The following is a 27,609-nucleotide window of genomic DNA, read 5'->3' as shown; positions in this document are numbered from 1 at the left end:
ACGGGCGCAAGGCCTACCCACACAAGTGAGGTATCAATTTTATCGGGAGACTTGTTGGAACGCTGGGTGGAAGGAAATTTGTGGCTCCTCTCTGATTCCAGAACTTTCTGTCACCAAAATGTGATGAAAATGTGTTTTTTTAGCCACATTTTGAGGTTTGTAAAGGATTCTGGGTAACAGAACCTGGTCAGAGCCCCACAAGTCACCCCATCTTGGATTCCCCTAGGTCTCTAGTTTTCAAAAATGCACAGGTTTGGTAGGTTTCCCTAGGTGCCGGCTGAGCTAGAGGCCAAAATCTACAGGTAGGCACTTTGCAAAAAACACCTCTGTTTTCTGTCAAAAATTGTGATGTGTCCACATTGTGTTTTGGGGAATTTCCTGTTACGGACGCTAGGCCTACCCACTCAAGTGAGGTATCATTTTTATCGGGAGACTTGTGGGAACGCTGGGTGGAAGGAAATTCGTGGCTCCTCTCTGATTCCAGAACTTTCTCTCACCAAAATGTGAGGAAAATTTGTTTTTTAGCCAAATCTTTAGGTTTGCAAAGGATTCTGGGTAACAGAACCTGGTCAGAGCCCCACAAGTCACCCCATCTTGGATTCCCGTAGGTCTCTAGTTTTAAACAAAGCACAGGTTTGGTAGGTTTCCCTAGGTGCCGACTGAGCTAGAGGCCAAAATCTACAGGTAGGCACTTTGCAAAAAACACCTCGGTTTTCTTTAAAAAAATGTGATCTGTCCACGTTGCGTTTTGGGGCATTTCCTGTCACGGGCGCTCGGCCTACCCACACAAGTGAGGTATCATTTTTATCGGGAGATGTGGGGGAACGCTGGGTGGAAGGAAATTTGTGGCTCCTCTCTGATTCCAGAACTTTCTGTCACCAAAATTTGAGGAAAATGTGTTTTGTTAGCCAAATTGTGAGGTTTGCAAAGGATTCTGGGTAACAGAACCTGGTCAGAGCCCCACAAGTCACCCCATCTTAGATTCCCCTAGGTCTCTAGTTTTCAGAAATGCACAGGTTTGCTAGGTTTCCCTAGTTGCTGGCTGAGCTAGAGGCCAAAATCTACAGGTAGGCACTTTGCAAAAAACACCTCTGTTTTCTCTCAAAAATTGTGATGTGTCCACGTTGTGTTTTGGGGAATTTCCTGTCACGGGCGCTAGGCCTACCCACACAAGTAAGGTATCAATTTTATCGGGAGACTTGTGGGAACGCTGGGTGGAAGGAAATTTGTGGCTCCTCTCTGATTCCAGAACTTTCTGTCACCAAAATGTGACGAAAATGTGTTTTTTTAGCCAAATTTTGAGGTTTGCAAAGGATTCTGGGTAACAGAACCTGGTCAGAGCCCCACAAGTCACCCCATCTTGGATTCCCCTAGGTCTCTAGTTTTAAACAAAGCACAGGTTTGGTAGGTTTCCCTAGGTGCCGACTGAGCTAGAGGCCAAAATCTACAGGTAGGCACTTTGCAAAAAACACCTCTGTTTTCTTTAAAAAAATGTGATCTGTCCACGTTGCGTTTTGGGGTTTTTCCTGTCACGGGCGCTAGGCCTACCCACACAAGTGAGGTATCATTTTTATCGGGAGATGTGGGGGAACGCTGGGTGGAAGGAAATTTGTGGCTCCTCTCTGATTCCAGAACTTTCTGTCACCAAAATTTGAGGAAAATGTGTTTTGTTAGCCAAATTGTGAGGTTTGCAAAGGATTCTGGGTAACAGAACCTGGTCAGAGCCCCACAAGTCACCCCATCTTATATTCCCCTAGGTCTCTAGTTTTCAAAAATGCACAGGTTTGGTAGGTTTCCCTAGGTGCTGGCTGAGCTAGAGGCCAAAATCTACAGGTAGGCACTTTGCAAAAAACACCTCTGTTTTCTCTCAAAAATTGTGATGTGTCCACGTTGTGTTTTGGGGAATTTCCTGTCACGGGCGCAAGGACTACCCACACAAGTGAGGTATCAATTTTATCGGGAGACTTGTTGGAACACTGGGTGGAAGGAAATTTGTGGCTCCTCTCTGATTCCAGAACTTTCTGTCACCAAAATGTGATGAAAATGTGTTTTTTAGCCACATTTTGAGGTTTGCAAAGGATTCTGGGTAACAGAACCTGGTCAGAGCCCCACAAGTCACCGCATCTTGGATTCCCCTAGGTCTCTAGTTTTCAAAAATGCACAAGTTTGGTAGGTTTCCCTAGGTGCCGGCTGAGCTAGAGGCCAAAATCTACAGGTAGGCACTTTGCAAAAAACACCTCTGTTTTCTGTCAAAAATTGTGATGTGTCCACATTGTGTTTTGGGGAATTTCCTGTTACGGACGCTAGGCCTACCCACTCAAGTGAGGTATCATTTTTATCGGGAGACTTGTGGGAACGCTGGGTGGAAGGAAATTCGTGGCTCCTCTCTGATTCCAGAACTTTCTCTCACCAAAATGTGAGGAAAATTTGTTTTTTTAGCCAAATCTTTAGGTTTGCAAAGGATTCTGGGTAACAGAACCTGGTCAGAGCCCCACAAGTCACCCCATCTTGGATTCCCCTAGGTCTCTAGTTTTAAACAAAGCACAGGTTTGGTAGGTTTCCCTAGGTGCCGACTGAGCTAGAGGCCAAAATCTACAGGTAGGCACTTTGCAAAAAACACCTCTGTTTTCTTTCAAAAAATGTGATCTGTCCACGTTGCGTTTTGGGGCATTTCCTGTCACGGGCGCTAGGCCTACCCACACAAGTGAGGTATCATTTTTATCGGGAGATGTGGGGGAACGCTGGGTGGAAGGAAATTTGTGGCTCCTCTCTGATTCCAGAACTTTCTGTCACCAAAATTTGAGGAAAATGTGTTTTGTTAGCCAAATTGTGAGGTTTGCAAAGGATTCTGGGTAACAGAACCTGGTCAGAGCCCCACAAGTCACCCCATCTTGGATTCCCCTAGGTCTCTAGTTTTCAAAAATGCACAGGTTTGGTAGGTTTCCCTAGGTGCCGGCTGAGCTAGAGGCCAAAATCTACAGGTAGGCACTTTGCAAAAAACACCTCTGTTTTCTGTCAAAAATTGTGATGTGTCCACATTGTGTTTTGGGGAATTTCCTGTTACGGACGCTAGGCCTACCCACTCAAGTGAGGTATCATTTTTATCGGGAGACTTGTGGGAACACTGGGTGGAAGGAAATTTGTGGCTCCTCTCTGATTCCAGAACTTTCTCTCACCAAAATGTCAGGAAAATTTGTTTTTTTAGCCAAATCTTTAGGTTTGCAAAGGATTCTGGGTATCAGAACCTGGTCAGAGCCCCACAAGTCACCCCATCTTGGATTCCCCTAGGTCTCTAGTTTTAAACAAAGCACAGGTTTGGTAGGTGTCCCTAGGTGCCGACTGAGCTAGAGGCCAAAATCTACAGGTAGGCACTTTGCAAAAAACACCTCTGTTTTCTTTCAAAAAATGTGATCTGTCCACGTTGCGTTTTGGGGCATTTCCTGTCACGGGCGCTAGGCCTACCCACACAAGTGAGGTATCATTTTTATCGGGAGATGTGGGGGAACGCTGGGTGGAAGGAAATGTGTGGCTCCTCTCTGATTCCAGAACTTTCTGTCACCAAAATTTGAGGAAAATGTGTTTTGTTAGCCAAATTGTGAGGTTTGCAAAGGATTCTGGATAACAGAACCTGGTCAGAGCCCCACAAGTAACCCCATCTTAGATTCCCCTAGGTCTCTAGTTTTCAGAAATGCACAGGTTTGCTAGGTTTCCCTAGTTGCTGGCTGAGCTAGAGGCCAAAATCTACAGGTAGGCACTTTGCAAAAAACACCTCTGTTTTCTCTCAAAAATTGTGATGTGTCCACGTTGTGTTTTGGGGAATTTCCTGTCACAGGCGCTAGGCCTACCCACACAAGTGAGGTATCAATTTTATGGGGAGACTTGTGGGAACGCTGGGTGGAAGGAAATTTGTGGCTCCTCTCTGATTCCAGAACTTTCTGTCACCAAAATGTGATGAAAATGTGTTTTTTTAGACAAATTTTGAGGTTTGCAAAGGATTCTGGGTAACAGAACCTGGTCAGAGCCCCACAAGGCACCCCATCTTGGATTCCCCTTGGTCTCTAGTTTTAAACAATGCACATGTTTGGTAGGTTTCCCTAGGTGCCGACTGAGCTAGAGGCCAAAATCTACAGGTATGCACTTTGCAAAAAACACCTCTGTTTTCTTTCAAAAAATGTGATGTGTCCACGTTGCGTTTTGGGGCATTTCCTGTCGCGGGCGCTAGGCCTACCCACACAAGTGAGGTATAATTTTTATCGGGAGATGTGGGGGAACACTGGGTGGAAAGAAAATTTGTGGCTCCTCTCTGATTCCAGAACTTTCTGTCACCAAAATTTGAGGAAAATATGTTTTGTTAGCCAAATTGTGAGGTTTGCAAAGGATTCTGGGTAACAGAACCTGGTCAGAGCCCCACAAGTCACCCCATCTTAGATTCCCCTAGGTCTCTAGTTTTCAAAAATGCACAGGTTTGGTAGTCTTCCCTAGGTTCTGGCTGAGCTAGAGGCCAAAATCTACAGGTAGGCACTTTGCAAAAAACACCTCTGTTTTCTCTCAAAAATTGTGATGTGTCCACGTTCTGTTTTGGGGAATTTCCTGTCACGGGCGCTAGGCCTACTCACACAAGTGAGGTATCCTTTTTATCGGGAGACTTGTGGGAACGCCGGGTGGAAGGATATTTGTGGCTCCTCTCTGATTCCAGAACTTTCTGTCACCAAAATATGATGAAAATGTGTTTTTTTATCCAAATTTTGAGGTTTGCAACGGATTCTGGGTAACAGAACCTGGTTAGAGACCCAAAAGTCACCCCATCTTGGAATCCCCTAGGTCTCTTGTTTTCAGAAATGCACAGGTTTGGTAGGTTTCCCTAGGTGTAGGCTGAGCTAGAGGCCAAAATCTACAGGTATGCACTTTGCAAAAAACACCTCTGTTTTCTTTAAAAAAATTTGATGTGCCCACGTTGCGTTTTGGGGCATTTCCTGTTGCGGGCGCTAGGCCTACCCACACAAGTGAGGTATCATTTTTATCGGGAGACTTGGGGGAACGCTGGGTGGAAGGAAATTTGTGGCTCCTCTCTGATTCCAGAAATTTATGTCACCAAAATGTGAGGAAAATGTGTTTTTTTAGCCAAATTTTGAGGTTTGCAAAGGATTCTGGGTAACAGAACCTGGCCAGAGCCCCACAAGTCACCCCATCATGGATTCCCCTAGGTCTCTAGTTTTCAAAAATGCTCAGGTTTGGTAGTCTTCCCTAGGTGCTGGCTGAGCTAGAGGCCAAAATCTACAGGTAGGCACTTTGCAAAAAACACCTCTGTTTTCTCTCAAAAATTGTGATGTGTCTACGTTCTGTTTTGGGGAATTTCCTGTCACGGGCGCTAGGCCTACTCACACAAGTGAGGTATCCTTTTTATCGGGAGACTTGTGGGAACGCTGGGTGGAAGGAAATTTGTGGCTCCTCTCTGATTCCAGAACTTTCTGTCACCAAAATATGATGAAAATGTGTTTTTTTTGCCAAATTTTGAGGTTTGCAAAGGATTCTGGGTAACAGAACCTGGTTAGAGACCCAAAAGTCACCCCATCTTGGATTCCCCTACGTCTCAAGTTTTCAGAAATGCACAGGTTTGGTAGGTTTCCCTAGATGTCGGCTGAGCTAGAGGCCAAAATCTACAGGTAGGCACTTTGCAAAAAACACCTCTGTTGTCTGTGAAAAAATGTGATGTGTCCACGTTGTGTTTTGGGCCATTTTCTGTCGCGGGTGCTAGCCCTACCCACACAAGTGAGGTATCATTTTTATCGGGAGACTTGTGGGAACGCTGGGTGGAAGTAAATTTGTAACTCCTCTCTGATTTAAGAACTTTCTGTCACCAAAATGTGAGGAAAATGTGTTTTTTTAGCCAAATTTGTAGGTTTGCAAAGGATTCTGGGTAACAGAACCTGGTCAGAGCCCCACAAGTCACCCCAACTTGGATTCCCCTAGGTCTCTAGTTTTCAAAAATGCACAGGTTTGGTAGGTTTCCCTAGGTGCTGGCTGAGCTAGAGGCCAAAATCTACAGGTAGGCACTTTGCAAAAAACACCTCTGTTTTCTCTCCAAAATTGTGATGTGTCCACGTTCTGTTTTGGGGAATTTCCTGTCACGGGCGCTAGGCCTACCCACACAAGTGAGGTATCAATTTTATCGGGAGACTTGTGGGAACGCTGGGTGGAAGGAAATTTGTGGCTCCTCTCTGATTCCAGAACTTTCTGTCACCAAAATGTGACGAAAATGTGTTTTTGTAGCCAAATTTTGAGGTTTGCAAAGGATTCTGGGTAACAGAACCTGGTCAGAGCCCCACAAGTCACCCCATCTTGGATTCCCCTAGGTCTCTCGTTTTAAAAAATGCACAGGTTTGGTAGGTTTCCCTAGGTGCCGGCTGAGCTAGAGGCCAAAATCTATAGGTAGGCACTTTGCAAAAAACACCTCTGTTTTCTTTAAAAAAATGTGATGTGTCCATGTTGCGTTTTGGGGCATATCCTGTCACGGGCGCTAGGCCTACCCACACAGGTGAGGTATCATTTTTATCGGGAGGCGTGGGGGAACGCTGGGTGGAAGGAAATTTGTGGCTCCTCTCTGATTCCAGAACTTTCTGTCACCAAAATGTGAGGAAAATGTGTTTTTTTAGCCAAATTTTGAGGTTTGCAAAGGATTCTGGGTAACAGAACCTGGTCAGAGCCCCACAAGTCACCCCATCTTGGATTCCCTTAGGTCTCTAGTTTTCAAAAAAGCACAGGTGTGGTAGGTTTCCCTAGGTGCCGGCTGAGCTAGAGGCCAAAATCTACAGGTAGGCACTTTGCAAAAAACACCTCTGTTTCCTGTGAAAAAATGTGATGTGTCCACGTTGTGTTTTGGGCCATTTTCTGTCGCGGGTGCTAGCCCTACCCACACAATTGAGGTATCATTTTTATTGGGAGACTTGTGGGAACGCTGGGTGGAAGGAAATTTGTGGCTCCTCTCTGATTTAAGAACTTTCTGTCACCAAAATGTGAGGAAAATGTGTTTTTTTAGCCAAATTTTGAGGTTTGCAAAGGATTCTGGGTAACAGAACCTGGTTAGAGACCCAAAAGTCACCCCATCTTGGATTCCCCTACGTCTCAAGTTTTCAGAAATGCACAGGTTTCGTAGGTTTACCTAGGTGTCGGCTGAGCTAGAGGCCAAAATCTACAGGTAGGCACTTCGCAAAAAACACCTCTGTTGTCTGTGAAAAAATGTGATGTTTCCACGTTGTGTTTTGGGCCATTTTCTGTCGTGGGTGCTAGCCCTACCCACACAAGTGAGGTATCATTTTTATCGGGAGACTTGTGGGAACGCTGGGTGGAAGGAATTTTGTAACTCCTCTCTGATTTAAGAACTTTCTGTCACCAAAATGTGAGGAAAATGTGTTTTTTTAGCCAAATTTTTAGGTTTGCAAAGGATTCTGGGTAACAGAACCTGGTCAGAGCCCCACAAGTCACCCCATCTTGGATTCCCCTAGGTCTCTAGTTTTAAACAATGCACAGGTTTGGTAGGTTTCCCTAGTTGCCGACTGAGCTAGAGGCCAAAATCTACAGGTAGGCACTTTGCAAAAAACACCTCTGTTTTCTGTCAAAAATTGTGATGTGTCCACGTTGTGTTTTGGGGAATTTCCTGTTACGGACGCTAGGCCTACCCACACAAGTGAGGTATCATTTTTATCGGGAGACTTGTGGGAACGCTGGGTGGAAGGAAATTTGTGGCTCCTCTCTGATTCCAGAACATTCTCTCACCAAAATTTGAGGAAAATGTGTTTTGTTAGCCAAATTGTGAGGTTTGCAAAGGATTCTGGGTAACACAACCTGGTCAGCGCCCCACAAGTCACCCCATCTTAGATTCCCCTAGGTCTCTAGTTTTAAAAAAAGCACAGGTTTGGTAGGTTTCCTTGGTGCCGGCTGAGCTAGAGGCCAAAATCTACAGGTAGGCACTTTGCAAAAAACACCTCTGTTTTCTTTCAAAAAATGTGATCTGTCCACGTTGCGTTTTGGGGCATTTCCTGTCACGGACTCTAGGCCTACCCACTCAAGTGAGGTATCATTTATATCGGGAGACTTGTGGGAACGCTGGGTGGAAGGAAATTCGTGGCTCCTCTCTGATTCCAGAACTTTCTCTCACCAAAATGTGAGGAAAATGTGTTTTTTTAGCCAAATCTTTAGGTTTGCAAAGGATTCTGGGTAACAGAACCTGGTCAGAGCCCCACAAGTCACCCCATCTTGGATTCCCCTAGGTCTCTAGTTTTAAACAATGCACAGGTTTGGTAGGTTTCCCTAGGTGCCGACTGAGCTAGAGGCCAAAATCTACAGGTAGGCACTTTGCAAAAAACACCTCTGTTTTCTTTAAAAAAATTTGATCTGTCCACGTTGTGTTTTGGGGCATTTCCTGTCACGGGAGCTAGGCCTACCCACACAAGTGAGGTATCATTTTTATCGGGAGATGTGGGGGAACGCTGGGTGGAAGGAAATTTGTGGCTCCTCTCTGATTCCAGAACTTTCTGTCACCAAAATGTGACGAAAATGTGTTTTTTTAGCCAAATTTTGAGGTTTGCAAAGGATTCTGGGTAACAGAACCTGGTCAGAGCCCCACAAGTCACCCCATCTTGGATTCCCCTAGGTCTCTAGTTTTCAAAAATGCACAGGTTTGGTAGGTTTCCCTAGGTGCCGGCTGAGCTAGAGGCCAAAATCTACAGGTAGGCACTTTGCAAAAAACACCTCTGTTTTCTTTCAAAAAATGTGATCTGTCCACGTTGCGTTTTGGGGCATTTCCTGTCACGGGCGCTAGGCCTACCCACACAAGTGAGGTATCATTTTTATCGGGAGATGTGGGGGAACGCTGGGTGGAAGGAAATTTGTGGCTCCTCTCTGATTCCAGAACTTTCTGTCATCAAAATTTGAGGAAAATGTGTTTTGTTAGCCAAATTGTGAGGTTTGCAAAGGATTCTGGGTAACAAAACCTGGTCAGAGCCCCACAAGTCACCCCATATTAGATTCCCCTTGGTCTCTAGTTTTCAGAAATGCACAGGTTTGGTAGGTTTCCCTAGTTGCTGGCTGAGCTAGAGGCCAAAATCTACAGGTAGGCACTTTGCAAAAAACACCTCTGTTTTCTCTCAAAAATTGTGATGTGTCCACGTTGTGTTTTGGGGAATTTCCTGTCACGGGCGCTAGGCCTACCCACACAAGTGAGGTATCACTTTTATCGGGAGACTTGTGGGAACGCTGGGTGGAAGGAAATTTGTGGCTCCTCTCTGATTCCAGAACTTTCTGTCACCAAAATGTGACGAAAATGTGTTTTTTTAGCCAAATTTTGAGGTTTGCAAAGGATTCTGGGTAACAGAACCTGGTCAGAGCCCCACAAGTCACCCCATCTTGGATTCCCCTAGGTCTCTAGTTTTCAAAAATGCACAGGTTTGGTAGGTTTCCCTAGGTGCCGGCTGAGCTAGAGGCCAAAATCTACAGGTAGGCACTTTGCAAAAAACACCTCTGTTGTCTGTGAAAAAATGTGATGTGTCCACGTTGTGTTTTGGGCCATTTTCTGTCGCGGGTGCTAGCCCTACCCACACAAGTGAGGTATAATTTTTATCGGGAGACTTGTGGGAACGCTGGGTGGAAGGAAATTTGTAACTCCTCTCTGATTTAAGAACTTTCTGTCACCAAAATGTGAGGAAAATGTGTTTTTTTAGCCAAATTTTTAGGTTTGCAAAGGATTCTGGGTAACAGAACCTGGTCAGAGCCCCACAAGTCACCCCATCTTGGATTCCCCTAGGTCTCTAGTTTTAAACAATGCACAGGTTTGGTAGGTTTCCCTAGGTGCCGACTGAGCTAGAGGCCAAAATCTACAGGTAGGCACTTTGCAAAAAACACCTCTGTTTTCTGTCAAAAATTGTGATGTGTCCACGTTGTGTTTTGGGGAATTTCCTGTTACGGACGCTAGGCCTACCCACACAAGTGAGGTATAATTTTTATCGGGAGACTTGTGGGAACGCTGGGTGGAAGGAAATTTGTGGCTCCTCTCTGATTCCAGAACATTCTCTCACCAAAATTTGAGGAAAATGTGTTTTTTTAGCCAAATTTTTAGGTTTGCAAAGGATTCTGGGTAACAGAACCTGGTCAGAGCCCCACAAGGCACCCCATCTTGGATTCCCCTAGGTCTCTAGTTTTAAACAATGCACAGGTTTGGTAGGTTTCCCTAGGTGTCGACTGAGCAAGAGGCCAAAATCTACAGGTAGGCACTTTGCAAAAAACACCTCTGTTTTCTTTCAAAAAATGTGATGTGTCGACGTTGCGTTTTGGGGCATTTCCTGTTGCGGGCGCTAGGCCTACCCACACAAGTGAGGTATCATTTTTATCGGGAGACTTGTGGGAACGCTGGGTGGAAGGAAATTCGTGGCTCCTCTCTGATTCCAGAACTTTCTCTCACCAAAATGTGAGGAAAATTTGTTTTTTAGCCAAATCTTTAGGTTTGCAAAGGATTCTGGGTAACAGAACCTGGTCAGAGCCCCACAAGTCACCCCATCTTGGATTCCCGTAGGTCTCTAGTTTTAAACAAAGCACAGGTTTGGTAGGTTTCCCTAGGTGCCGACTGAGCTAGAGGCCAAAATCTACAGGTAGGCACTTTGCAAAAAACACCTCGGTTTTCTTTAAAAAAATGTGATCTGTCCACGTTGCGTTTTGGGGCATTTCCTGTCACGGGCGCTCGGCCTACCCACACAAGTGAGGTATCATTTTTATCGGGAGATGTGGGGGAACGCTGGGTGGAAGGAAATTTGTGGCTCCTCTCTGATTCCAGAACTTTCTGTCACCAAAATTTGAGGAAAATGTGTTTTGTTAGCCAAATTGTGAGGTTTGCAAAGGATTCTGGGTAACAGAACCTGGTCAGAGCCCCACAAGTCACCCCATCTTAGATTCCCCTAGGTCTCTAGTTTTCAGAAATGCACAGGTTTGCTAGGTTTCCCTAGTTGCTGGCTGAGCTAGAGGCCAAAATCTACAGGTAGGCACTTTGCAAAAAACACCTCTGTTTTCTCTCAAAAATTGTGATGTGTCCACGTTGTGTTTTGGGGAATTTCCTGTCACGGGCGCTAGGCCTACCCACACAAGTAAGGTATCAATTTTATCGGGAGACTTGTGGGAACGCTGGGTGGAAGGAAATTTGTGGCTCCTCTCTGATTCCAGAACTTTCTGTCACCAAAATGTGACGAAAATGTGTTTTTTTAGCCACATTTTGAGGTTTGCAAAGGATTCTGGGTAACAGAACCTGGTCAGAGCCCCACAAGTCACCCCATCTTGGATTCCCCTAGGTCTCTAGTTTTAAACAAAGCACAGGTTTGGTAGGTTTCCCTAGGTGCCGACTGAGCTAGAGGCCAAAATCTACAGGTAGGCACTTTGCAAAAAACACCTCTGTTTTCTTTAAAAAAATGTGATCTGTCCACGTTGCGTTTTGGGGCATTTCCTGTCACGGGCGCTAGGCCTACCCACACAAGTGAGGTATCATTTTTATCGGGAGATGTGGGGGAACGCTGGGTGGAAGGAAATTTGTGGCTCCTCTCTGATTCCAGAACTTTCTGTCACCAAAATTTGAGGAAAATGTGTTTTGTTAGCCAAATTGTGAGGTTTGCAAAGGATTCTGGGTAACAGAACCTGGTCAGAGCCCCACAAGTCACCCCATCTTATATTCCCCTAGGTCTCTAGTTTTCAAAAATGCACAGGTTTGGTAGGTTTCCCTAGGTGCTGGCTGAGCTAGAGGCCAAAATCTACAGGTAGGCACTTTGCAAAAAACACCTCTGTTTTCTCTCAAAAATTGTGATGTGTCCACGTTGTGTTTTGGGGAATTTCCTGTCACGGGCGCAAGGACTACCCACACAAGTGAGGTATCAATTTTATCGGGAGACTTGTTGGAACACTGGGTGGAAGGAAATTTGTGGCTCCTCTCTGATTCCAGAACTTTCTGTCACCAAAATGTGATGAAAATGTGTTTTTTAGCCACATTTTGAGGTTTGCAAAGGATTCTGGGTAACAGAACCTGGTCAGAGCCCCACAAGTCACCGCATCTTGGATTCCCCTAGGTCTCTAGTTTTCAAAAATGCACAAGTTTGGTAGGTTTCCCTAGGTGCCGGCTGAGCTAGAGGCCAAAATCTACAGGTAGGCACTTTGCAAAAAACACCTCTGTTTTCTGTCAAAAATTGTGATGTGTCCACATTGTGTTTTGGGGAATTTCCTGTTACGGACGCTAGGCCTACCCACTCAAGTGAGGTATCATTTTTATCGGGAGACTTGTGGGAACGCTGGGTGGAAGGAAATTCGTGGCTCCTCTCTGATTCCAGAACTTTCTCTCACCAAAATGTGAGGAAAATTTGTTTTTTTAGCCAAATCTTTAGGTTTGCAAAGGATTCTGGGTAACAGAACCTGGTCAGAGCCCCACAAGTCACCCCATCTTGGATTCCCCTAGGTCTCTAGTTTTAAACAAAGCACAGGTTTGGTAGGTTTCCCTAGGTGCCGACTGAGCTAGAGGCCAAAATCTACAGGTAGGCACTTTGCAAAAAACACCTCTGTTTTCTTTCAAAAAATGTGATCTGTCCACGTTGCGTTTTGGGGCATTTCCTGTCACGGGCGCTAGGCCTACCCACACAAGTGAGGTATCATTTTTATCGGGAGATGTGGGGGAACGCTGGGTGGAAGGAAATTTGTGGCTCCTCTCTGATTCCAGAACTTTCTGTCACCAAAATTTGAGGAAAATGTGTTTTGTTAGCCAAATTGTGAGGTTTGCAAAGGATTCTGGGTAACAGAACCTGGTCAGAGCCCCACAAGTCACCCCATCTTGGATTCCCCTAGGTCTCTAGTTTTCAAAAATGCACAGGTTTGGTAGGTTTCCCTAGGTGCCGGCTGAGCTAGAGGCCAAAATCTACAGGTAGGCACTTTGCAAAAAACACCTCTGTTTTCTGTCAAAAATTGTGATGTGTCCACATTGTGTTTTGGGGAATTTCCTGTTACGGACGCTAGGCCTACCCACTCAAGTGAGGTATCATTTTTATCGGGAGACTTGTGGGAACACTGGGTGGAAGGAAATTCGTGGCTCCTCTCTGATTCCAGAACTTTCTCTCACCAAAATGTGAGGAAAATTTGTTTTTTTAGCCAAATCTTTAGGTTTGCAAAGGATTCTGGGTATCAGAACCTGGTCAGAGCCCCACAAGTCACCCCATCTTGGATTCCCCTAGGTCTCTAGTTTTAAACAAAGCACAGGTTTGGTAGGTTTCCCTAGGTGCCGACTGAGCTAGAGGCCAAAATCTACAGGTAGGCACTTTGCAAAAAACACCTCTGTTTTCTTTCAAAAAATGTGATCTGTCCACGTTGCGTTTTGGGGCATTTCCTGTCACAGGCGCTAGGCCTACCCACACAAGTGAGGTATCATTTTTATCGGGAGATGTGGGGGAACGCTGGGTGGAAGGAAATGTGTGGCTCCTCTCTGATTCCAGAACTTTCTGTCACCAAAATTTGAGGAAAATGTGTTTTGTTAGCCAAATTGTGAGGTTTGCAAAGGATTCTGGATAACAGAACCTGGTCAGAGCCCCACAAGTCACCCCATCTTAGATTCCCCTAGGTCTCTAGTTTTCAGAAATGCACAGGTTTGCTAGGTTTCCCTAGTTGCTGGCTGAGCTAGAGGCCAAAATCTACAGGTAGGCACTTTGCAAAAAACACCTCTGTTTTCTCTCAAAAATTGTGATGTGTCCACGTTGTGTTTTGGGGAATTTCCTGTCACAGGCGCTAGGCCTACCCACACAAGTGAGGTATCAATTTTATCGGGAGACTTGTGGGAACGCTGGGTGGAAGGAAATTTGTGGCTCCTCTCTGATTCCAGAACTTTCTGTCACCAAAATGTGATGAAAATGTGTTTTTTTAGACAAATTTTGAGGTTTGCAAAGGATTGTGGGTAACAGAACCTGGTCAGAGCCCCACAAGTCACCACCATCTTGGATTCCCCTAGGTCTCTAGTTTTCAAAAATGCACAGGTTTGGTTGGTTTCCCTGGGTGCCGGCTGAGCTAGAGGCCAAAATCTACAGGTAGGCAGTTTGTAAAAAACACCTGTTTTCTGTCAAAAATTGTGATGTGTCCACGTTGTGTTTTGGGGACTTTCCTGTTACGGACGCTAGGCCTACCCACACAAGTGAGGTATCATTTTTATCGGGAGACTTGTGGGAACGCTGGGTGGAAGGAAATTCGTGGCTCCTCTCTGATTCCAGAACTTTCTCTCACCAAAATTTGAGGAAAATGTGTTTTGTTAGCCAAATTGTGAGGTTTGCAAAGGATTCTGGGTAACAGAACCTGGTCAGAGCCCCACAAGTCACCCCATCTTAGATTCCCCTAGGTCTCTAGTTTTAAAAAATGCACAGGTTTGGTAGGTTTCCCTAGTTGCTGGCTGAGCTAGAGGCCAAAATCTACAGGTAGGCACTTTGAAAAAAACACCTCTGTTTTCTTTCAAAAATTGTGATGTGTCCACGTTGTGTTTTGGGGAATTTCCTGACACGGGCGCTAGGCCTACCCACACAAGTGAGGTATAAATTTTATCGGGAGACTTGTGGGAACGCTGGGTGGAAGGAAATTTGTGGCTCCTCTCTGGTTCCAGAACTTTCTGTCACCAAAATGTGACGAAAATGTGTTTTTTTAGCCAAATTTTTAGGTTTGCAAAGGATTCTGGGTAACAGAACCTGGTCAGAGCCCCACAAGGCACCCCATCTTGGATTCCCCTTGGTCTCTAGTTTTAAACAATGCACATGTTTGGTAGGTTTCCTTGGTGCCGACTGAGCTAGAGGCCAAAATCTACAGGTATGCACTTTGCAAAAAACACCTCTGTTTTCTTTCAAAAAATGTGATGTGTCCACGTTGCGTTTTGGGGCATTTCCTGTCGCGGGCGCTAGGCCTACCCACACAAGTGAGGTATAATTTTTATCGGGAGATGTGGGGGAACACTGGGTGGAAAGAAAATTTGTGGCTCCTCTCTGATTCCAGAACTTTCTGTCACCAAAATTTGAGGAAAATATGTTTTGTTAGCCAAATTGTGAGGTTTGCAAAGGATTCTGGGTAACAGAACCTGGTCAGAGCCCCACAAGTCACCCCATCTTAGATTCCCCTAGGTCTCTAGTTTTCAAAAATGCACAGGTTTGGTAGTCTTCCCTAGGTTCTGGCTGAGCTAGAGGCCAAAATCTACAGGTAGGCACTTTGCAAAAAACACCTCTGTTTTCTCTCAAAAATTGTGATGTGTCCACGTTCTGTTTTGGGGAATTTCCTGTCACGGGCGCTAGGCCTACTCACACAAGTGAGGTATCCTTTTTATCGGGAGACTTGTGGGAACGCTGGGTGGAAGGATATTTGTGGCTCCTCTCTGATTCCAGAACTTTCTGTCACCAAAATATGATGAAAATGTGTTTTTTTATCCAAATTTTGAGGTTTGCAACGGATTCTGGGTAACAGAACCTGGTTAGAGACCCAAAAGTCACCCCATCTTGGAATCCCCTAGGTCTCTTGTTTTCAGAAATGCACAGGTTTGGTAGGTTTCCCTAGGTGTAGGCTGAGCTAGAGGCCAAAATCTACAGGTATGCACTTTGCAAAAAACACCTCTGTTTTCTTTAAAAAAATTTGATGTGCCCACGTTGCGTTTTGGGGCATTTCCTGTTGCGGGCGCTAGGCCTACCCACACAAGTGAGGTATCATTTTTATCGGGAGACTTGGGGGAACGCTGGGTGGAAGGAAATTTGTGGCTCCTCTCTGATTCCAGAAATTTATGTCACCAAAATGTGAGGAAAATGTGTTTTTTTAGCCAAATTTTGAGGTTTGCAAAGGATTCTGGGTAACAGAACCTGGCCAGAGCCCCACAAGTCACCCCATCATGGATTCCCCTAGGTCTCTAGTTTTCAAAAATGCTCAGGTTTGGTAGTCTTCCCTAGGTGCTGGCTGAGCTAGAGGCCAAAATCTACAGGTAGGCACTTTGCAAAAAACACCTCTGTTTTCTCTCAAAAATTGTGATGTGTCCACGTTCTGTTTTGGGGAATTTCCTGTCACGGGCGCTAGGCCTACTCACACAAGTGAGGTATCCTTTTTATCGGGAGACTTGTGGGAACGCTGGGTGGAAGGAAATTTGTGGCTCCTCTCTGATTCCAGAACTTTCTGTCACCAAAATATGATGAAAATGTGTTTTTTTTGCCAAATTTTGAGGTTTGCAAAGGATTCTGGGTAACAGAACCTGGTTAGAGACCCAAAAGTCACCCCATCTTGGATTCCCCTACGTCTCAAGTTTTCAGAAATGCACAGGTTTGGTAGGTTTCCCTAGATGTCGGCTGAGCTAGAGGCCAAAATCTACAGGTAGGCACTTTGCAAAAAACACCTCTGTTGTCTGTGAAAAAATGTGATGTGTCCACGTTGTGTTTTGGGCCATTTTCTGTCGCGGGTGCTAGCCCTACCCACACAAGTGAGGTATCATTTTTATCGGGAGACTTGTGGGAACGCTGGGTGGAAGTAAATTTGTAACTCCTCTCTGATTTAAGAACTTTCTGTCACCAAAATGTGAGGAAAATGTGTTTTTTTAGCCAAATTTTTAGGTTTGCAAAGGATTCTGGGTAACAGAACCTGGTCAGAGCCCCACAAGTCACCCCAACTTGGATTCCCCTAGGTCTCTAGTTTTCAAAAATGCACAGGTTTGGTAGGTTTCCCTAGGTGCTGGCTGAGCTAGAGGCCAAAATCTACAGGTAGGCACTTTGCAAAAAACACCTCTGTTTTCTCTCCAAAATTGTGATGTGTCCACGTTCTGTTTTGGGGAATTTCCTGTCACGGGCGCTAGGCCTACCCACACAAGTGAGGTATCAATTTTATCGGGAGACTTGTGGGAACGCTGGGTGGAAGGAAATTTGTGGCTCCTCTCTGATTCCAGAACTTTCTGTCACCAAAATGTGACGAAAATGTGTTTTTGTAGCCAAATTTTGAGGTTTGCAAAGGATTCTGGGTAACAGAACCTGGTCAGAGCCCCACAAGTCACCCCATCTTGGATTCCCCTAGGTCTCTCGTTTTAAAAAATGCACAGGTTTGGTAGGTTTCCCTAGGTGCCGGCTGAGCTAGAGGCCAAAATCTATAGGTAGGCACTTTGCAAAAAACACCTCTGTTTTCTTTAAAAAAATGTGATGTGTCCATGTTGCGTTTTGGGGCATATCCTGTCACGGGCGCTAGGACTACCCACACAGGTGAGGTATCATTTTTATCGGGAGGCGTGGGGGAACGCTGGGTGGAAGGAAATTTGTGGCTCCTCTCTGATTCCAGAACTTTCTGTCACCAAAATGTGAGGAAAATGTGTTTTTTTAGCCAAATTTTGAGGTTTGCAAAGGATTCTGGGTAACAGAACCTGGTCAGAGCCCCACAAGTCACCCCATCTTGGATTCCCTTAGGTCTCTAGTTTTCAAAAAAGCACAGGTGTGGTAGGTTTCCCTAGGTGCCGGCTGAGCTAGAGGCCAAAATCTACAGGTAGGCACTTTGCAAAAAACACCTCTGTTTCCTGTGAAAAAATGTGATGTGTCCACGTTGTGTTTTGGGCCATTTTCTGTCGCGGGTGCTAGCCCTACCCACACAATTGAGGTATCATTTTTATTGGGAGACTTGTGGGAACGCTGGGTGGAAGGAAATTTGTGGCTCCTCTCTGATTTAAGAACTTTCTGTCACCAAAATGTGAGGAAAATGTGTTTTTTTAGCCAAATTTTGAGGTTTGCAAAGGATTCTGGGTAACAGAACCTGGTTAGAGACCCAAAAGTCACCCCATCTTGGATTCCCCTACGTCTCAAGTTTTCAGAAATGCACAGGTTTCGTAGGTTTACCTAGGTGTCGGCTGAGCTAGAGGCCAAAATCTACAGGTAGGCACTTCGCAAAAAACACCTCTGTTGTCTGTGAAAAAATGTGATGTTTCCACGTTGTGTTTTGGGCCATTTTCTGTCGTGGGTGCTAGCCCTACCCACACAAGTGAGGTATCATTTTTATCGGGAGACTTGTGGGAACGCTGGATGGAAGGAATTTTGTAACTCCTCTCTGATTTAAGAACTTTCTGTCACCAAAATGTGAGGAAAATGTGTTTTTTTAGCCAAATTTTTAGGTTTGCAAAGGATTCTGGGTAACAGAACCTGGTCAGAGCCCCACAAGTCACCCCATCTTGGATTCCCCTAGGTCTCTAGTTTTAAACAATGCACAGGTTTGGTAGGTTTCCCTAGTTGCCGACTGAGCTAGAGGCCAAAATCTACAGGTAGGCACTTTGCAAAAAACACCTCTGTTTTCTGTCAAAAATTGTGATGTGTCCACGTTGTGTTTTGGGGAATTTCCTGTTACGGACGCTAGGCCTACCCACACAAGTGAGGTATCATTTTTATCGGGAGACTTGTGGGAACGCTGGGTGGAAGGAAATTTGTGGCTCCTCTCTGATTCCAGAACATTCTCTCACCAAAATTTGAGGAAAATGTGTTTTGTTAGCCAAATTGTGAGGTTTGCAAAGGATTCTGGGTAACACAACCTGGTCAGAGCCCCACAAGTCACCCCATCTTAGATTCCCCTAGGTCTCTAGTTTTAAAAAAAGCACAGGTTTGGTAGGTTTCCTTGGTGCCGGCTGAGCTAGAGGCCAAAATCTACAGGTAGGCACTTTGCAAAAAACACCTCTGTTTTCTTTCAAAAAATGTGATCTGTCCACGTTGCGTTTTGGGGCATTTCCTGTCACGGACTCTAGGCCTACCCACTCAAGTGAGGTATCATTTATATCGGGAGACTTGTGGGAACGCTGGGTGGAAGGAAATTCGTGGCTCCTCTCTGATTCCAGAACTTTCTCTCACCAAAATGTGAGGAAAATGTGTTTTTTTAGCCAAATCTTTAGGTTTGCAAAGGATTCTGGGTAACAGAACCTGGTCAGAGCCCCACAAGTCACCCCATCTTGGATTCCCCTAGGTCTCTAGTTTTAAACAATGCACAGGTTTGGTAGGTTTCCCTAGGTGCCGACTGAGCTAGAGGCCAAAATCTACAGGTAGGCACTTTGCAAAAAACACCTCTGTTTTCTTTAAAAAAATTTGATCTGTCCACGTTGTGTTTTGGGGCATTTCCTGTCACGGGCGCTAGGCCTACCCACACAAGTGAGGTATCATTTTTATCGGGAGATGTGGGGGAACGCTGGGTGGAAGGAAATTTGTGGCTCCTCTCTGATTCCAGAACTTTCTGTCACCAAAATGTGACGAAAATGTGTTTTTTTAGCCAAATTTTGAGGTTTGCAAAGGATTCTGGGTAACAGAACCTGGTCAGAGCCCCACAAGTCACCCCATCTTGGATTCCCCTAGGTCTCTAGTTTTCAAAAATGCACAGGTTTGGTAGGTTTCCCTAGGTGCCGGCTGAGCTAGAGGCCAAAATCTACAGGTAGGCACTTTGCAAAAAACACCTCTGTTTTCTTTCAAAAAATGTGATCTGTCCACGTTGCGTTTTGGGGCATTTCCTGTCACGGGCGCTAGGCCTACCCACACAAGTGAGGTATCATTTTTATCGGGAGATGTGGGGGAACGCTGGGTGGAAGGAAATTTGTGGCTCCTCTCTGATTCCAGAACTTTCTGTCACCAAAATTTGAGGAAAATGTGTTTTGTTAGCCAAATTGTGAGGTTTGCAAAGGATTCTGGGTAACAAAACCTGGTCAGAGCCCCACAAGTCACCCCATATTAGATTCCCCTTGGTCTCTAGTTTTCAGAAATGCACAGGTTTGGTAGGTTTCCCTAGTTGCTGGCTGAGCTAGAGGCCAAAATCTACAGGTAGGCACTTTGCAAAAAACACCTCTGTTTTCTCTCAAAAATTGTGATGTGTCCACGTTGTGTTTTGGGGAATTTCCTGTCACGGGCGCTAGGCCTACCCACACAAGTGAGGTATCAATTTTATCGGGAGACTTGTGGGAACGCTGGGTGGAAGGAAATTTGTGGCTCCTCTCTGATTCCAGAACTTTCTGTCACCAAAATGTGACGAAAATGTGTTTTTTTAGCCAAATTTTGAGGTTTGCAAAGGATTCTGGGTAACAGAACCTGGTCAGAGCCCCACAAGTCACCCCATCTTGGATTCCCCTAGGTCTGTAGTTTTTAAAAATGCACAGGTTTGGTAGGTTTCCCTAGGTGCCGGCTGAGCTAGAGGCCAAAATCTACAGGTAGGCACTTTGCAAAAAACACCTCTGTTGTCTGTGAAAAAATGTGATGTGTCCACGTTGTGTTTTGGGCCATTTTCTGTCGCGGGTGCTAGCCCTACCCACACAAGTGAGGTATAATTTTTATCGGGAGACTTGTGGGAACGCTGGGTGGAAGGAAATTTGTAACTCCTCTCTGATTTAAGAACTTTCTGTCACCAAAATGTGAGGAAAATGTGTTTTTTTAGCCAAATTTTTAGGTTTGCAAAGGATTCTGGGTAACAGAACCTGGTCAGAGCCCCACAAGTCACCCCATCTTGGATTCCCCTAGGTCTCTAGTTTTAAACAATGCACAGGTTTGGTAGGTTTCCCTAGGTGCCGACTGAGCTAGAGGCCAAAATCTACAGGTAGGCACTTTGCAAAAAACACCTCTGTTTTCTGTCAAAAATTGTGATGTGTCCACGTTGTGTTTTGGGGAATTTCCTGTTACGGACGCTAGGCCTACCCACACAAGTGAGGTATAATTTTTATCGGGAGACTTGTGGGAACGCTGGGTGGAAGGAAATTTGTGGCTCCTCTCTGATTCCAGAACATTCTCTCACCAAAATTTGAGGAAAATGTGTTTTTTTAGCCAAATTTTTAGGTTTGCAAAGGATTCTGGGTAACAGAACCTGGTCAGAGCCCCACAAGGCACCCCATCTTGGATTCCCCTAGGTCTCTAGTTTTAAACAATGCACAGGTTTGGTAGGTTTCCCTAGGTGTCGACTGAGCAAGAGGCCAAAATCTACAGGTAGGCACTTTGCAAAAAACACCTCTGTTTTCTTTCAAAAAATGTGATGTGTCGACGTTGCGTTTTGGGGCATTTCCTGTTGCGGGCGCTAGGCCTACCCACACAAGTGAGGTATCATTTTTATCGGGAGATGTGGGGGAACACTGGGTGGAAGGAAATTTGTGGCTCCTCTCTGATTCCAGAACTTTCTGTCACCAAAATTTAAGGAAAATGTGTTTTGTTAGCCAAATTGTGAGGTTTGCAAAGGATTCTGGGTAACAGAACCTGGTTAGAGCCCCACAAGTCACCCCATCTTAGATTCCCCTAGGTCTCTAGTTTTCAAAAATGCACAGGTTTGGTAGGCTTCCCTAGGTGCTGGCTGAGCTAGAGGCCAAAATCTACAGGTAGGCACTTTGCAAAAAACACCTCTGTTTTCTCTCAAAAATTGCGATGTGTCCACGTTCTGTTTTGGGGAATTTCCTGTCACGGGCGCTAGGCCTACCCACACAAGTGAGGTATCAATTTTATCGGGAGACTTGTGGGAACGCTGGGTGGAAGGAAATTTGTGGCTCCTCTCTGATTCCAGAACTTTCTGTCACCAAAATGTGATGAAAATGTGTTTATTTAGCCACATTTTGAGGTTTGCAAAGGATTCTGGGTAACAGAACCTGGTCAGAGCCCCACAAGTCACCCCATCTTGGATTCCCCTAGGTCTCTAGTTTTCAAAAATGCACAGGTTTGGTAGGTTTCCCTAGGTGCCGGCTGAGCTAGAGGCCAAAATCTACAGGTAGGCACTTTGCAAAAAACACCTCTGTTTTCTGTCAAAAATTGTGATGTGTCCACATTGTGTTTTGGGGAATTTCCTGTTACGGACGCTAGGCCTACCCACTCAAGTGAGGTATCATTTTTGTCGGGAGACTTGTGGGAACGCTGGGTGGAAGGAAATTCGTGGCTCCTCTCTGATTCCAGAACTTTCTCTCACCAAAATGTGAGGAAAATTTGTTTTTTTAGCCAAATCTTTAGGTTTGCAAAGGATTCTGGGTAACAGAACCTGGTCAGAGCCCCACAAGTCACCCCATCTTGGATTCCCCTAGGTCTCTAGTTTTAAACAAAGCACAGGTTTGGTAGGTTTCCCTAGGTGCCGACTGAGCTAGAGGCCAAAATCTACAGGTAGGCACTTTGCAAAAAACACCTCGGTTTTCTTTAAAAAAATGTGATCTGTCCACGTTGCGTTTTGGGGCATTTCCTGTCACGGGCGCTAGGCCTACCCACACAAGTGAGGTATCATTTTTATCGGGAGATGTGGGGGAACGCTGGGTGGAAGGAAATTTGTGGCTCCTCTCTGATTCCAGAACTTTCTGTCACCAAAATTTGAGGAAAATGTGTTTTGTTAGCCAAATTGTGAGGTTTGCAAAGGATTCTGGGTAACAGAACCTGGTCAGAGCCCCACAAGTCACCCCATCTTGGATTCCCCTAGGTCTCTAGTTTTCAAAAATGCACAGGTTTGGTAGGTTTCCCTAGGTGCCGGCTGAGCTAGAGGCCAAAATCTACAGGTAGGCACTTTGCAAAAAACACCTCTGTTTTCTGTCAAAAATTGTGATGTGTCCACATTGTGTTTTGGGGAATTTCCTGTTACGGACGCTAGGCCTACCCACTCAAGTGAGGTATCATTTTTATCGGGAGACTTGTGGGAACACTGGGTGGAAGGAAATTCGTGGCTCCTCTCTGATTCCAGAAATTTCTCTCACCAAAATGTGAGGAAAATTTGTTTTTTTAGCCAAATCTTTAGGTTTGCAAAGGATTCTGGGTAACAGAACCTGGTCAGAGCCCCACAAATCACCCCATCTTGGATTCCCCTAGGTCTCTAGTTTTAAACAAAGCACAGGTTTGGTAGGTTTCCCTAGGTGCCGACTGAGCTAGAGGCCAAAATCTACAGGTAGGCACTTTGCAAAAAACACCTCTGTTTTCTTTCAAAAAATTTGATCTGTCCACGTTGCGTTTTGGGGCATTTCCTGTCACGGGCGCTAGGCCTACCCACACAAGTGAGGTATCATTTTTATCGGGAGATGTGGGGGATCGCTGGGTGGAAGGAAATTTGTGGCTCCTCTCTGATTCCAGAACTTTCTGTCACCAAAATTTGAGGAAAATGTGTTTTGTTAGCCAAATTGTGAGGTTTGCAAAGGATTCTGGGTAACAGAACCTGGTCAGAGCCCCACAAGTCACCCCATCTTAGATTCCCCTAGGTCTCTAGTTTTCAGAAATGCACAGGTTTGCTAGGTTTCCCTAGTTGCTGGCTGAGCTAGAGGCCAAAATCTACAGGTAGGCACTTTGCAAAAAACACCTCTGTTTTCTCTCAAAAATTGTGATGTGTCCACGTTGTGTTTTGGGGAATTTCCTGTCACGGGCGCTAGGCCTACCCACACAAGTGAGGTATCAATTTTATCGGGAGACTTGTGGGAACGCTGGGTGGAAGGAAAGTTGTGGCTCCTCTCTGATTCCAGAACTTTCTGTCACCAAAATGTGATGAAAATGTGTTTTTTTAGCCAAATTTTGAGGTTTGCAAAGGATTCTGGGTAACAGAACCTGGTCAGAGCCCCACAAGTCACCACCATCTTGGATTCCCCTAGGTCTCTAGTTTTCAAAAATGCACAGGTTTGGTAGGTTTCCCTAGGTGCCGGCTGAGCTAGAGGCCAAAATCTACAGGTAGGCAGTTTGCAAAAAACACCTCTGTTTTCTGTCAAAAATTGTGATGTGTCCACGTTGTGTTTTGGGGACTTTCCTGTTACGGACGCTAGGCCTACCCACACAAGTGAGGTATCATTTTTATCGGGAGACTTGTGGGAACGCTGGGTGGAAGGAAATTCGTGGCTCCTCTCTGATTCCAGAACTTTCTCTCACCAAAATTTGAGGAAAATGTGTTTTGTTAGCCAAATTGTGAGGTTTGCAAAGGATTCTGGGTAACAGAACCTGGTCAGAGCCCCACAAGTCACCCCATCTTAGATTCCCCTAGGTCTCTAGTTTTAAAAAATGCACAGGTTTGGTAGGTTTCCCTAGTTGCTGGCTGAGCTAGAGGCCAAAATCTACAGGTAGGCACTTTGAAAAAAACACCTCTGTTTTCTTTCAAAAATTGTGATGTGTCCACGTTGTGTTTTGGGGAATTTCCTGTCACGGGCGCTAGGCCTACCCACACAAGTGAGGTGTAAATTTTATCGGGAGACTTGTGGGAACGCTGGGTGGAAGGAAATTTGTGGCTCCTCTCTGGTTCCAGAACTTTCTGTCACCAAAATGTGACGAAAATGTGTTTTTTTAGCCAAATCTTTAGGTTTGCAAAGGATTCTGGGTAACAGAACCTGGTCAGAGCCCCACAAGGCACCTCATCTTGGATTCCCCTTGGTCTCTAGTTTTAAACAATGCACAGGTTTGGTAGGTTTCCCTAGGTGCCGACTGAGCTAGAGGCCAAAATCTACAGGTATGCACTTTGCAAAAAACACCTCTGTTTTCTTTCAAAAAATGTGATGTGTCCACGTTGCGTTTTGGGGCATTTCCAGTCGCGGGTGCTAGGCCTACCCACACAAGTGAAGTATAATTTTTATCGGGAGATGTGGGGGAACACTGGGTGGAAGGAAATTTGTGGCTCCTCTCTGATTCCAGAACTTTCTGTCACCAAAATTTGAGGAAAATGTGTTTTGTTAGCCAAATTGTGAGGTTTGCAAAGGATTCTGGGTAACAGAACCTGGTCAGAGCCCCACAAGTCACCCCATCTTAGATTCCCCTAGGTCTCTAGTTTTCAAAAATGCACAGGTTTGGTAGTCTTCCCTAGGTGCTGGCTGAGCTAGAGGCCAAAATCTACAGGTAGGCACTTTGCAAAAAACACCTCTGTTTTCTCTCAAAAATTGTGATGTGTCCACGTTCTGTTTTGGGGAATTTCCTGTCACGGGCGCTAGGCCTACTCACACAAGTGAGGTATCCTTTTTATCGGGAGACGTGTGGGAACGCTGGGTGGAAGGAAATTTGTGGCTCCTCTCTGATTCCAGAACTTTCTGTCACCAAAATATGATGAAAATGTGTTTTTTTAGCCAAAATTTGAGGTTTGCAAAGGATTCTGGGTAACAGAACCTGGTTAGAGACCCAAAAGTCACCCCATCTTGGATTCCCCTACGTCTCAAGTTTTCAGAAATGCACAGGTTTGGTAGGTTTCCCTAGGTGTCGGCTGAGCTAGAGGCCAAAATCTACAGGTAGGCACTTTGCAAAAAACACCTCTGTTGTCTGTGAAAAAATGTGATGTGTCCACGTTGTGTTTTGGGCCATTTTCTGTCGCGGGTGCTAGCCCTACCCACACAAGTGAGGTATCATTTTTATCGGGAGACTTGTGGGAACGCTGGGTGGAAGTATATTTGTAACTCCTCTCTGATTTAACAACTTTCTGTCACCAAAATGTGAGGAAAATGTGTTTTTTTAGCCAAATTTTTAGGTTTGCAAAGGATTCTGGGTAACAGAACCTGGTCAGAGCCCCACAAGTCACCCCAACTTGGATTCCCCTAGGTCTCTAGTTTTCAAAAATGCACAGGTTTGGTAGGTTTCCCTAGGTGCTGGCTGAGCTAGAGGCCAAAATCTACAGGTAGGCACTTTGCAAAAAACACCTCTGTTTTCTCTCCAAAATTGTGATGTGTCCACGTTCTGTTTTGGGGAATTTCCTGTCACGGGCGCTAGGCCTACCCACACAAGTGAGGTATCAATTTTATCGGGAGACTTGTGGGAACGCTGGGTGGAAGGAAATTTGTGGCTCCTCTCTGATTCCAGAACTTTCTGTCACCAAAATGTGACGAAAATGTGTTTTTGTAGCCAAATTTTGAGGTTTGCAAAGGATTCTGGGTAACAGAACCTGGTCAGAGCCCCACAAGTCACCCCATCTTGGATTCCCCCATGTCTCTCGTTTTAAAAAATGCACAGGTTTGGTAGGTTTCCCTAGGTGCCGGCTGAGCTAGAGGCCAAAATCTATAGGTAGGCACTTTGCAAAAAACACCTCTGTTTTCTTTCAAAAAATGTGATCTGTCCACGTTGCGTTTTGGGGCATTTCCTGTCACGGGCGCTAGGCCTACCCACACAAGTGAGGTATCATTTTTATCGGGAGGTGTGGGGGAACGCTGGGTGGAAGGAAATTTGTGGCTCCTCTCTGATTCCAGAACATTCTTTCACCAAAATTTGAGGAAAATGTGTTTTGTTAGCCAAATTGTGAGGTTTGCAAAGGATTCTGGGTAACAGAACCTGGTCAGAGCCCCACAAGTCACCCCATCTTAGATTCCCCTAGGTCTCTAGTTTTCCAAAATGCACAGGTTTGGTAGGTTTCCCTAGGTGCTGGCAGAGCTAGAGGCCAAAATCTACAGGTAGGCAGTTTGCAAAAAACACCTCTGTTTTCTCTCAAAAATTGTGATGTGCCCACGTTGCGTTTTGGGGCATTTCCTGTTGCGGGCGCTAGGCCTACCCACACAAGTGAGGTATCATTTTTATCGGGAGACTTGGGGGAACGCTGGGTGGAAGGAAATTTGTGGCTCCTCTCTGATTCCAGAAATTTATGTCACCAAAATGTGAGGAAAATGTGTTTTTTTAGCCAAATTTTGAGGTTTGCAAAGGATTCTGGGTAACAGAACCTGGCCAGAGCCCCCCAAGACACCCCATCGTGGATTCCCCTAGGTCTCTAGTTTTCAAAAATGCTCAGGTTTGGTAGGTTTCCCTAGGTGTCGGCTGAGCGAGAGGCCAAAATCTACAGGTAGGCACTTTGCAAAAAACACCTCTGTTTTCTTTCAAAAAATGTGATGTGTCCACATTGCGTTTTGGGGCATTTCCTGTCGTGGGCGCTAGGCCTACCCACACAAGTGAGGGATCATTTTTATCGGGAGACTTGTGGGAACGCTGGGTAGAAGGAAATTCGTGGCTCCCCTCTGATTTCAGAACTTTCTGTCACCAAAATTTGAGGAAAATGTGCTTTGTTTAGCCAAATTTTGAGGTTTGCAAAGGATTCTGGATAACAGAACCTGGTCAAAGCCCCACAAGTGAGGTATCATTTTTATCAGGAGACTTGGGGAAACATAGATTAGCAAAACAAGTGTTATTGCCCCTTGTCTTTCTTTACATTTTTTCCTTCCAAATATAAGAGAGTGTGTAAAAAAGACATCTATTTGAGAAATGCCCTGTAATTCACATGCTAGTATGGTCACCCCGGAATTCAGAGATGTGCAAATAACCACTGTTCCTCAACACCTTATCTTGTGCCCCTTTTGGAAATACAAAGGTTTTCTTGATAGCTATTTTTCACTATTTATATTTCAGCAAATGAATTGGTGTATTCCCGGTATAGAATGAAAACGCACTGCAGGGTGCAGCTCATTTATTGGCTCTGGGTACCTAGGGTTATTGATGAACCTACAAGCCCTATATATCCCCGCAACCAGAGGAGTCCAGGAGACGTAACGGTATATAGCTTTCGAAAACCTGACATTGCAGCAAAAAGTTACAGAGTCAAACGTAGAGAATAATTGCTGTTTTTTTCACCTCAATTTCAATATTTTTCTTTTTCAGTTGTTATTTTCTGTAGGAAACCCTTGTAGGATCTATACAAATGACCCATTGCTAAAATTCAGAATTTTGTCTACTT

This window comes from Pleurodeles waltl, chromosome 8 (assembly GCF_031143425.1).
Source record: "Pleurodeles waltl isolate 20211129_DDA chromosome 8, aPleWal1.hap1.20221129, whole genome shotgun sequence".
NCBI classification, from domain to species: domain Eukaryota; kingdom Metazoa; phylum Chordata; class Amphibia; order Caudata; family Salamandridae; genus Pleurodeles; species Pleurodeles waltl.
The sequence above is the reverse complement of the archived record's forward strand: the minus strand, read 5'-3'. Positions refer to the sequence as shown.